Source organism: Xiphophorus maculatus, chromosome 21, assembly GCF_002775205.1.
Source record: "Xiphophorus maculatus strain JP 163 A chromosome 21, X_maculatus-5.0-male, whole genome shotgun sequence".
NCBI lineage: Eukaryota > Metazoa > Chordata > Actinopteri > Cyprinodontiformes > Poeciliidae > Xiphophorus > Xiphophorus maculatus.
The window spans coordinates 1,056,064-1,066,884 of NC_036463.1; the positions used below are offsets into that span (position 1 = coordinate 1,056,064).

At 39.6% G+C, this 10,821-nt stretch overlaps 1 long non-coding RNA gene across 1 annotated transcript; it reads left to right on the forward strand.

Moving 5' to 3' along the window:
• The first annotated feature begins 6,553 nt into the window (after window positions 1-6,553).
• LOC111606275 lies at window positions 6,554-8,380 on the forward strand. The gene is made up of 4 exons (XR_002752007.1): window positions 6,554-6,694; window positions 6,850-6,910; window positions 7,461-7,614; window positions 8,018-8,380. It is a non-coding gene; the product is annotated as an uncharacterized LOC111606275 (long non-coding RNA).
• The last annotated feature ends 2,441 nt before the right edge of the window (window positions 8,381-10,821 follow it).

The window sequence follows — 10,821 nt, forward strand, 5'->3', positions numbered from 1 at the left end:
TCAGTGTTAATGGAGAGGGTTTGCACAAGAGCAACAACCTGGTCCAGGTTGGGTGAGCTGTACACCAGTTGCCTGTCACATATTGCTTGGACTGAGTGCTGGTCAATGGAAATACAGGATGGATGTTCCAGATGTTGTTCAGTAAACTTCAATATTCTCTCTTTCTCCTTAAGAGACAAAGGATCAGCCACCTCTTCAGCATGAGGTCGCCGAGAGAGACCATCAGCATCCACATTTAACCTGCCAGCCCGATAAATGATCTTAAAAGTAAAAGTTGAAAGAGCAGAAAGCCGTCTATAGCTTGTAGCATCCAATTTAGCAGACGTTAGCAGATATGTCAATGGGTTGCTATCTGTAACCACAGTGAAATCGGATCCATACAGTAGTCATAAAATTTTTCTGTAACTGCCCATTTGAGGGCCAAAAACTCAAGTTTATGGGCAGGATATCGACTTTCACTGCGGGACAGACCTCTGCTGGCATATGCAATCACCCTGTTCCGCCCATCCTGTTCTTGGTACAAAACTGCACCAAGGCCAGTAGAGCTAGCATCTGTGTGTAATATGTAGGGTTTACCTGGGTCTGCAAATGCAAGAACTGGTGCTGTACTGAGCTTCTGGATTACCTCTTCAAAGGCCTGCTGGCAAGCAGTTGTCCAGCGAGAAGCAAAGGGTTCTTTGGGGTCAAAGTAATGTTGCAACTTCATCTGTTTTGATTTTTTTCTGACAGGGTGGATATCCAGCTGTTAACTCATTGAGAGGTTTGACCACTGATGAGAACCCTTCCACAAACCGGCGATAATACCCTGCAAAACCAAGGAATGATCTGAGCTCTTTTAAATTCTGAGGAACCGGCCAAGATGTTAAGGTGGAAATCTTGTCTGGATCTGTCTCCACTCCATCCCTTGAAACTACATGTCCAAGGTAGCGAACAGATGTCTGAAAGAAAACACACTTTTCAACTGACAGCTTCAATCCAAATTCTTTCAGGCATTGAAGAACTTTCTTCAACCGAAGTTCATGCTCTTCTAGAGTTGGTGCAAACACTATTAAATCGTCAATGAAAACAAGCACTTCTTTTAAATTCATGTCTCCCATGCACCGCTCCATGAGGCGTTGAAAGGTGCTAGGAGCATTAGTTACACCTTGAGGCATACGATTAAATTCATAAAATCCAAGCGGACAGACAAATGCAGTTTTATTTTTGTCTGATTCATTCATCTCAATCTGGTAGTAACCAGATTTTAAATCCAGTGTGGAGAACCACGTCGAGCCAGCCAGACAGTGCTGAAAATGTGTCCTCCAGCTTTGGCAAAGCATATGCATCCCTGATGGTCTGTGCATTCAACTTCCTGTAATCAATACAGAGCCGTACTGCACCATTTTTCTTCCGCACTACAACTATGGGGGAAGCAAAGGGTGAATTGGATTCACGTATAACACCAGACTGCAGCAGTTCTTGAATATGTTTACGTACCGCATCCACATCTAGGGGGTGGATGGGTCTCGGTCGCTGTTTAAAAGCAGTGGGATCTGATAGCTTGATCTCATGCTTGACGTTATCTGTACGACCAAAATCAAGATCATGCTTTGAAAAAACATCTGACATACTGTCGAGCATGGTTGTTATACGTTGCTTCCATTCAGTTGAGAGCGGCGAATCTCCAAAGTTGTAGTTCAATTTGGTTGGATTTGGCTCAGAACTATGGGAAGGTTGATGCACACTCTGCTCTTTGTGAAGAATGGTTTGGATGGTACTGACTTCAGCAATGGCTGCTCTGGCTGGAATCACAATGTCATGGTCAGATTCATTAGTGATCACCACTGGCAGAGAAGCAGGCTGTACAGGAGGTAAATCAAAAAGACTAGATTTTACTATCAAACCACCCGGTAGAGAGAAAGAGGTTGGATGCTGAATAACTACTTCTTTCTCTCCTTGCATTAATGGGCAAATAAGAAGAGCATCCAGCACAGCAGTCTTCTGTGCAGGAACGACCTGTGGGATGGATGACTGCATTTTTAGAATGCCATGATAGTCATCAGTTGTCAGTTTATGCCTTCTCTCCAAAATTTTGTGCACTGCTCTATATCCAAAAGGCACAGGATGGAACTCAGACTGTGACTGACAGCACTGGTTATACACAACATCCAAAGTGTTGGTGCCAATCAGAACAGGGGGTTGTGATGATCGCAGGTCTGGAACAACCAAGGCCAAGGTGTTTATGTCCATCTCTTCTCCTGTGAACTCAGGGGGAAATGTCAAACAGAGTTCCACATATCCGATATAAGGCACCCTCTGACCATTTGCACCTTCTATCTCCAAAAGATCATTTATTGGTTTTATTTTGTGATCTGATAGATGGGTGTTATAGAAGGAATGTGAAATTGTGGTGACTTGGGAACCTGTGTCCAAGAGGCAATGAAAATTGATCCCTTTAATCTTCACCTCACCAGTACTCCTTGTGCCCACTAATCCTTTAGGTAATGAAAAATATGAAAATGAGTCTTTAGTGTGGGGACATTCACTGGTTGCAGCTCCCACTTGTCCCTCAGTAAGAACTGCTTCTAGTTTAATGACTTACTTTTGTCCCAGGACTGCTGTTTGTGTTTGAGCTGGCGGCGTTTTTCTTCAACTAAGCTGGAATTTGGCTGACTGGAACAGTTGGGAGCAATGTGACCATCCTGCCCATACTTGAAACAGAACCAGGGCTTTGGCCTATTACTGGTTTGGCCAGGTTTTGGTTTCTGTTTTTTTATCTGATTTTCTGGTTTAGCAGAATTAGAGTCCTTAGACAGCAGGGCTGACATTTGACTCTGCAGCTTTAACATTTGCTTCCTTAAGTCTTCGATAGCACCTGAGTCTGATAGATGGCTACATGAACATGAACTGGTAGTGTGAGCTTGTGCACTGACACGATGCTTGACTGATGGAATATGTTTTTTCATTAACATCTCTTTTGCCAACTGTCTGTCTTCTTCTGTTCTGAGTGTTAATAAAAGCTCTGAGAAAGGAGGTGGTTGGTCTTTTTTCTTTTCTAGTTGAAGTTTGTTAATCATGCTGTTATCCCAGCAACCTCTACAAAATTGTTTTAACAAATATTTGTCAATTTCAGTGGCTGGAATCCCACCACGCTTCACCACTGTGCTGAGAGCCAACTGGAGTCTCTGCAGATAAGAAGATGGTCGTTCCCCATGGTCCTGAAGCGTGTTTAAAAATTTTGCAAACAATTCTTCTCCATCCTCAACAGTGGCATATGCAGAATCAAGTACCTGCAAAAATGTTGCAGGCAGGGCACCAGGCCCCAAACCCTTCACTAGGTCAGCAGCTGGAGGGAGTAAACCTTCCAAAATGCGCCTTGTAACATGTAAAGGTGCAAGACTTGGATCTGCATTTAAGAGTTCTATTTGAGACCTCCAGGATTCATAATCTGCCTCATGCTGAGGTTTTGGAAGTCTTCCTGAAAAGGTGCGTAGTCTAAATGAAGACAGAGGTTGAAGATTTACATCATCTCTGTGCACAATGTGTTCGACAACAACCCTTTGAACCCCAGAAGGATTCAGATCATTCCCCGAGTGGAAAATTCTCGGCCCCACATTTGTAGTTGGATTAGGCTGAGTTTGTGGTCCCTGCTGGTAGGTAGTGGACTGATCTGATTGGTTTGCGGGAAGAGTAGATAGCTGAGTCTGACTGGACTCTCTTTCAATGGTAAGTATTTCAACAGTATCCTCCTCATCACCATCCCCTTCATCATCCCCATCAGGCTCCCCTCCGGTAGCCGCTATTCCTAAATGAGCACTTATTTGTTCAAAAACTCCTCTTAAAACGTCATCAAATGATTGTCCACTCTGCTGGGAAATACGTTTCAGTTCATGGAGATAATCAGGAGGTAAGGTCGTGTCCACTGTGACTGTGGCAGGGCACTCTCTTGAAAGCAATTTAACAACAAATATAACATCTTCTGCAACCTGAGATGGATAAACATATGGTAAAAGCGATTTTAGCTTTTCCAAATCTGCAGAATTAATGAATTCAACGGCCAGGTTTTTATAAAATGGACTCTCACATGCAGTGGGCCCGCAAAAATAAAAGTCCTTTACTAATTGCGGGTTACACATGCTTTTTACACACTACGCTACTGTAAAAATATCAGGCTACCAGAACAAAGAAGGATCAATTACAACACACTTTCCAGGAGAAACCAATTATATTGTGTATTCAAGAGTATGTTGCCAATATACTATCACAGAACTGTACAAATTATTAATATATTTAAAGTTGCTTAAAATTAGACAGCATGCTTAAAATTAGCACAATGCAACAATAGGTACATTTTAGAGCCGTGGGCCGCAACCAACGGACCTCGGTCCGGATACGGACCCATATGCCATCCCATCCGGACCCGGAATAAATGGTTAAAATATTTGTTAATTTTGACGGGAGAATTAATTTTAAACCGGAGCATTTATTTTTTTCCCTATCTGACACAACTGCTTTTACCAGCACTGCACTGAGCAAGGATTGGAAGCTACAAACCAATCGCGTGCGAGTCATACTAACCACATGGTTCAACTAGCGAATCAAATCGCCAGCTTGAACTCAGAGCGAGTTGTATGAGCAAACCGAAGCAGAGGTTTGTAGCCAGGCACAGACATCCACGCAGTGTGATATAAGGAAGAGGAGGTGAAAGGCGAGCGAAAAGCGATTGAAGCGAGAAACGCAGGGAGGTGATACAGGAAGACAGGGTGTGAATTACAGTCAGAAGAGGTGCAAACACTATGGCGCTTTCTAAAAAGAGAAAAGTAGATGCCGAAAATCGAGCGTTCAACACGGAATGGACTGATGCATACATGTTCATTCTTCCATCCACGAGCACGAAACCAGTGTGCCTCATATGCTCCGAAACCGTGGCACTTATTAAAAGTGCCAATGTCAAGCGTCACTATGAGACTAAGCACAAAGCATTTGACCAATCATACCCCCCTAAGTCCGAACTCCGGACGCAGAAAATTCGAAGTCTCACTGCCCAATATGATCAGTCCACCAGGGTATTAAGCCGTGCTTTCAGCGCACAACAGCGTGCTAATGAATGTTCCCTCCGTGTTGCTTGGGTTTTAGGGAAACACAAAAAGCCCTTTACAGATGCAAGTATTGTCAAAGAGTGCATAACTGAAATAGCAGAGGCGTTACTTGATGGTAAAGAAAAAGATGAGATGCAAATGATTGACCTCCAGGCAGATGTGGCCCTGAAAGAGCAGTTTGCAAGAACCGAATCTACCACATTCTGGCTCCAGATGGTTTCTGAGACAGCTTTCCCAGATCTGAAAAAAGTGGCCCTGTTTATCTTGACCATGTTCGGCTCCACATACAGCTGTGAGGCAGCGTTCTCTACAATGAACATAATAAAAACAAAATATCGTTCCAAGCTCACCAATGAGCATCTGCACATGTGCATGAGAATGGCCCTGACCTCCTTCAAGCCCACACTGTAAAAAAAACTGTAAAAAAACGGTAAAATGTACAGTAGAAATTTGAAGGAATTTTCCGTTTTTACATTTTACAGGTATTTTTCCCGTATTTTCAATTTGGCGCATTGCATCATGGGAACAAGAACCTGCACGAAGCGCAAAATCTTGTTCTGTAGCCATTCAAAGCTCTCTCTCCGACACTGAATGTGTATCCTGGACCCAGGTTGGACTTAGAAGTTGGAGTAATCGGTTTTTGGCACCTCTGGGGTAATGTAAAGTAAATCAATAAACATTTTTTAAATTAAAAAAACAAAACATAGTATTAGTATAGATAATATTTCAGACTGGCGAACCGCTATCTTCTTGTAAATACGGTATAATTTTGCATTCGTTTTACTAAAAATGTTTTTACTCATATTTTTTAAATACCGTTTTTGGTTCTGAAATGTAAAAGTAAGACGAGGTTATTTATAACGGTGACCGCTTTTCTCTTTTTTTCCCCACACTCCAAGTACGGCGCCCATTTTTGCATTTATCTCTTGAGGAACTTGCTAGCTTGATGTTTTTCGACCATCTTAATAAGAATGTGTCTCACATAGCCCCCCAAATTATTGATATATATGACAGTCGTCGTCTGCTGCGAGTTTTCTTGATTTAGCCTTTGGTGTTATGCGTTTTTTTCTTTTCAATATCCAAACTGTTGATAAATGGCGCGTGAAAGTTAGCAGTTCATGGCGTCATACTGCTTGTGCTTATTCTTAAATGTCAGGCTGTAGTTATTTTAATTGTTAAGCACAATTTGATAACCTGAGTGTGAGACGCAGGTGGGGTTTTTTTTTTTCTTACTTTGACAGGATAGTTTTTACGTCCAGACTCCAGCTTTGTTCTCTTCCGGTTCGTTTTTTGTTTGAACATTATCTTTTTCAGCCAGTGATAAATTTGTTTTGAAGTCAGTCAGGATATGGACAATTAATTTACATATTTCTGAAAGAAAAAAAGGGAATGAGCATTAGGAGGCCCAAAAACTGATATACATAAAGCATTTTGGTTTGCATTTAATTAGAAATTTTGACTGACTGGCAGAGGAATTGTCAAAGAAAGAAAAGACAATAAAGGACTTCCTTGGGTCCAGAGGGGTGGATATTCCAGGAAGTGATGCTGTCCAGGTGATTAGTGGAATCGCAAAATTCTTCAAGGAGAAACCAGCCCAACTATTTTGTCAAAATGAGGTAAATCTACACTGTAAACATTTCTTTTTGTCCAAAAATATTAACAATTATTTTTTGTAAACATTAGCTGTTTAGTTCTGTCCATTATTAGAAGATTTACATGCTTTGGTGTTTACATTTCTCTATTTTGTGTATATTTTCTTTTCTCTCCTTAGCTGCTGCATCCAGAGAGTCCTGATCTTGACCTGCCAAGCACCCCATGCATCTTTATAATGGGTGTGCAATTATTATTATTTTGCTTTCCTCAGTCTGTTAAACTTTTGATTCAAAATTCTATATGTACTATGTTTTCTAGAATAACCTTCAAATAATGTTAAAGTTTGCTAATATACATTTTGATGCAATATCATACACATTGTTGGAACTGAATACCAGTGGTCCCCAAAGTCGGTCCTGGAGGCCCGACATCCTGCATGTTTTATTCTCTCCCTGGTGGTAGTAACAACCTTTCAGCAAGTCAATGTTCCTCTTAGGCCTCTAATGAGCCATCATTTGATCCACGTGCGTTAAACCAGGGAGAACTAAAACATGCAGGATGCCGGCCCTTGAGGACCGACTTTGGACACCCATGGATTATACAGTATTTTGAATAAATGTAAGGACAGAGAAAAATATGTTGACAGGTACGTGAAAAAAAGTCATATGAAAATTAATATAATAAAACATTTTCTATATAATTACTGCGTGTATTTAGAACATATTATGGACATGTTCTGGTCACCTGTGGTGGATCTTAAACTCTTGTATTAATGATTTGTTTCTTTAGGTGAACAGCTTTTTAAAGTTGCTGTTGACCAAATGATTGTGAATGACCACATCAAGTCACCCATCGCTGCCCTAAGCTACGCCTTCTCCATGTTTTATGTCTTGAACATAAAATATCCAAAAGACATGTCCCTGACACTGGAATTTATACAAAGGTTGGTATATTTTTGTTGATATTTTGAATTATTTGGTCTGAGCAATAATAATTGATTAATTCTGTGCTTTTGAAACACAGTTCAGAAGCATTGTCTTATTTTCATTGTTTAATTTTCAGTCAATCTTTTTTTCCCCTTTTTTTTTTTACAATTTTATCAGTTTCAAGTAACTTCAGTGATTGTTACGGGTTTGCCTTCATTAAAAGAAGTGTACCAACAATTTTGTTGTTTCAGTGATTGTTCATTCAAATTAGTCATAGTTGAGGATTGTCAAGGAGTTATTTGCAACTGTTGAGACAGTCCAGTTGCATGACTGCAACTGGACTGGTGATCAGCTGCAATAATGTAATTTGGACGCATTTGTCTGTATGTTAAACTCAAGTATCCATTCCCTTTTTTTTAGAGTCTTTCTGGGCTTAAACCCCAAACGAGGGTCAAAGGCTGAAATGAAGGGGAAGAAGCATCATCACATTCCACCCCGACTGCTCAAGTTTGTAAATGAACTGTATGACTTTGACAGTCCATGGAAAATTTGATTCTTGTAAAAGGTGATGCTTCATAATGTTCTCTGTTATGTTGACAGCAGTTCAGAAAATAGTAGTTGGATGTTGGTCCTTGTTTACACCTGTGATTTTAATCTTGTAATGCAAATTGCAAGATTAAAATGGTATTTTTTTAATGTTAGTGTTGGATTGTGTTAATTAAATTAAACTTAACAAAATTATTAAATTGACTTCAAAGTCTGGACTCAAGAATGAACTTTACATTGACCTTAACAACTTTAAAAATATGTTTGACTGAATATATAATTGAGAATGCAATTTGTAATTATATTGTAATGATGTGTTGATATGGTATTGAAAAACCATGAACTGCAAAATAAAATTTGCAAATGGATTGTTTATGGTTTCATTGTTAACCCATCTGCATGAGCTATTTTAACACTAAATTTCATGGTCTAAATGTCCTTTTGAATAAGAAGTTGAGTTTTGCTTAAATTTATGTTTATTTAAAATGTAGTGCTTTATATTTATTACTTAGTCAATGTCTAACACAGACTTGAATGGTTTGAATGTCAAAAATACAAGTTTTTAAGTAACAGAAATGCTTGTGAATATACTACAGATTTACTGGAAAAATACGGAAAATTTTAGTTAGGGATTAACAGAAATGCAAGTTAATTAACATTGAAAAACTGTGAGAATACCGTAAGAAAACAGAAAATGTACTGGCTGAAAATTACCAGGATGTTTTCCTGTTTTTTTACGGAATGTTTTAATACATATTGTAAAAAAACGGAAAATTTCAATTCATTATTTACAGAAGTGTTTGTGAATATACAGGAGATGTACTGTAAAAATACGGAAAATTTCAATTATGGATTAACAGAAGTGCTGGTAAATTTAACATAAAAAAATGCTGTTAAATTACGGAAAACTTATGACCAGAATTTCCGTAAAAAAACAGAAAATGTACTGGCAGAAAATTACCAGGACATTTTCCTGTTTTTTTACGGAATTTTTTTTTACTGTGCAGATTTAAAATGTTGGCAGGGCAAGCCAAAGCTCAATTCTCACACTGAGCAAGGGAAATTGGGGGAAGACAGATGTAAGAGAAATCTGTAAGAGAAATAGTTCAGGTGTTTTGATAATTGTTTTGTTGAGCAGAAATATTGAGATTGTTCAAACAAAAGGAAACTGAAGCTGCTATTTTTTCTTAAGCACTTTCTTTATTTTTGAATATATAATTTAGTTATTTTTAAATTAAACTGCAGCCACACAATGTTATCCTGTGTTTCAGTGCTAATAAACTTCTTTGAAATTATTTTAACCTGTATTATTATTTTTTTTAACACCATGTATTCCGATATTGTCATACTGCAAATAGACGATATTGTGGACCTCTGCTTGAGGAAATTTCTTTGAACTGGACCTCCTCACAGTTTTCTTGAATACCCCTGCTTTAGAGGAAATGCGAAAAATATTTCACCAAGGACAGAGTATTGTTTTAATACAATGTCTTAGTATTTCAGTATTCCTCCAGACAAACTGACATTTCCCCATCCTAGGAACAGTGAGGATCAACGACAGAACATTCCCATTCACTGCATCACTGCACTTTCCAGAAACCTACAAAAAAGAATAAAAGAGCAAATAAACAGAGAAAGCACTTGCATTTTAAAGAGTACAGAAAAACGGCAAAGGAAAAATTATGACTTACAATTTTAGGCTGTGGTGGACTTGCTATGTATGTGGCATCATCAGAACTGATAATGATTGGGACCGGATGGCTGGAGTGAAAAAAACATTTCTGGGTGACTTCTTTTCCTGTTTATGTTAGAAGTAGAAAATCAGTTGATGCTGGCATTAACTATGAAGCTGTTTTAAGTGTGGACTTAAGCGAGACAAACCATCATTAAAGCTTTCCATCCGGGGCGTGCTGTGGTGGCGCAGGGGGGGTCGCCCCACGTTTGGAGGCCTTAGTCCTCGACGCGGACATCGCGGGTTCGACTCCTGGTCCCGACGACCTTTACCGCATGTCTTCCCCCCTCTCCTCACCCTCCTTCCTGTCTGCCTACTGTCGAAAAAATACGAGCCACAAGCGCCGTAAAAACTCTTCGGAGAAAAAAAAAGGAAAGAAAAAAAGAAAAGCTTTCCATCCACGATCTGAACATGCTGATCCTTGCAGGGTGGTGAGGGGGGCTGGTGGTGCCCATCTCCAGCAGTCTGGTGTGGTGATCTTGTGGAGCCAGAGCCTCTTCTGAGACAGGAAAGTCTTTAGGTTTTCTAATACCTGATCTCTGGCTTCCTCTTTCATCTTAAAGAAAGATGCAAAAATATGTTGAAGATAAAAACAATGATGGGCGAGTTATAACAATAGCCTACATTCTTTGTATTGTGACCCAGTTAAGTCAATGGTTTGTGATATTTCTACAATATATTGCTACACTGCTGTTTATGCCACAACCCTTATTTGGGTCTTTAATATTACTTGGAATATAAAAGACGTGAGCTGTAAACTTGAGGTCCTGAGTAAAACTTGTCTTACATTTTAGACTTGTGTAAAACTATTCCAGTGTGTTTTTAAATGTTCTCCACACCTTACAGTCAATCAGACTTCCCCTCGGCTGGATGTGTTCGGCATGGATGAACACCAGAATCAGGGGAAGCATTTGCTCTGTATGTATTTTCTCTACTGCAGACATTT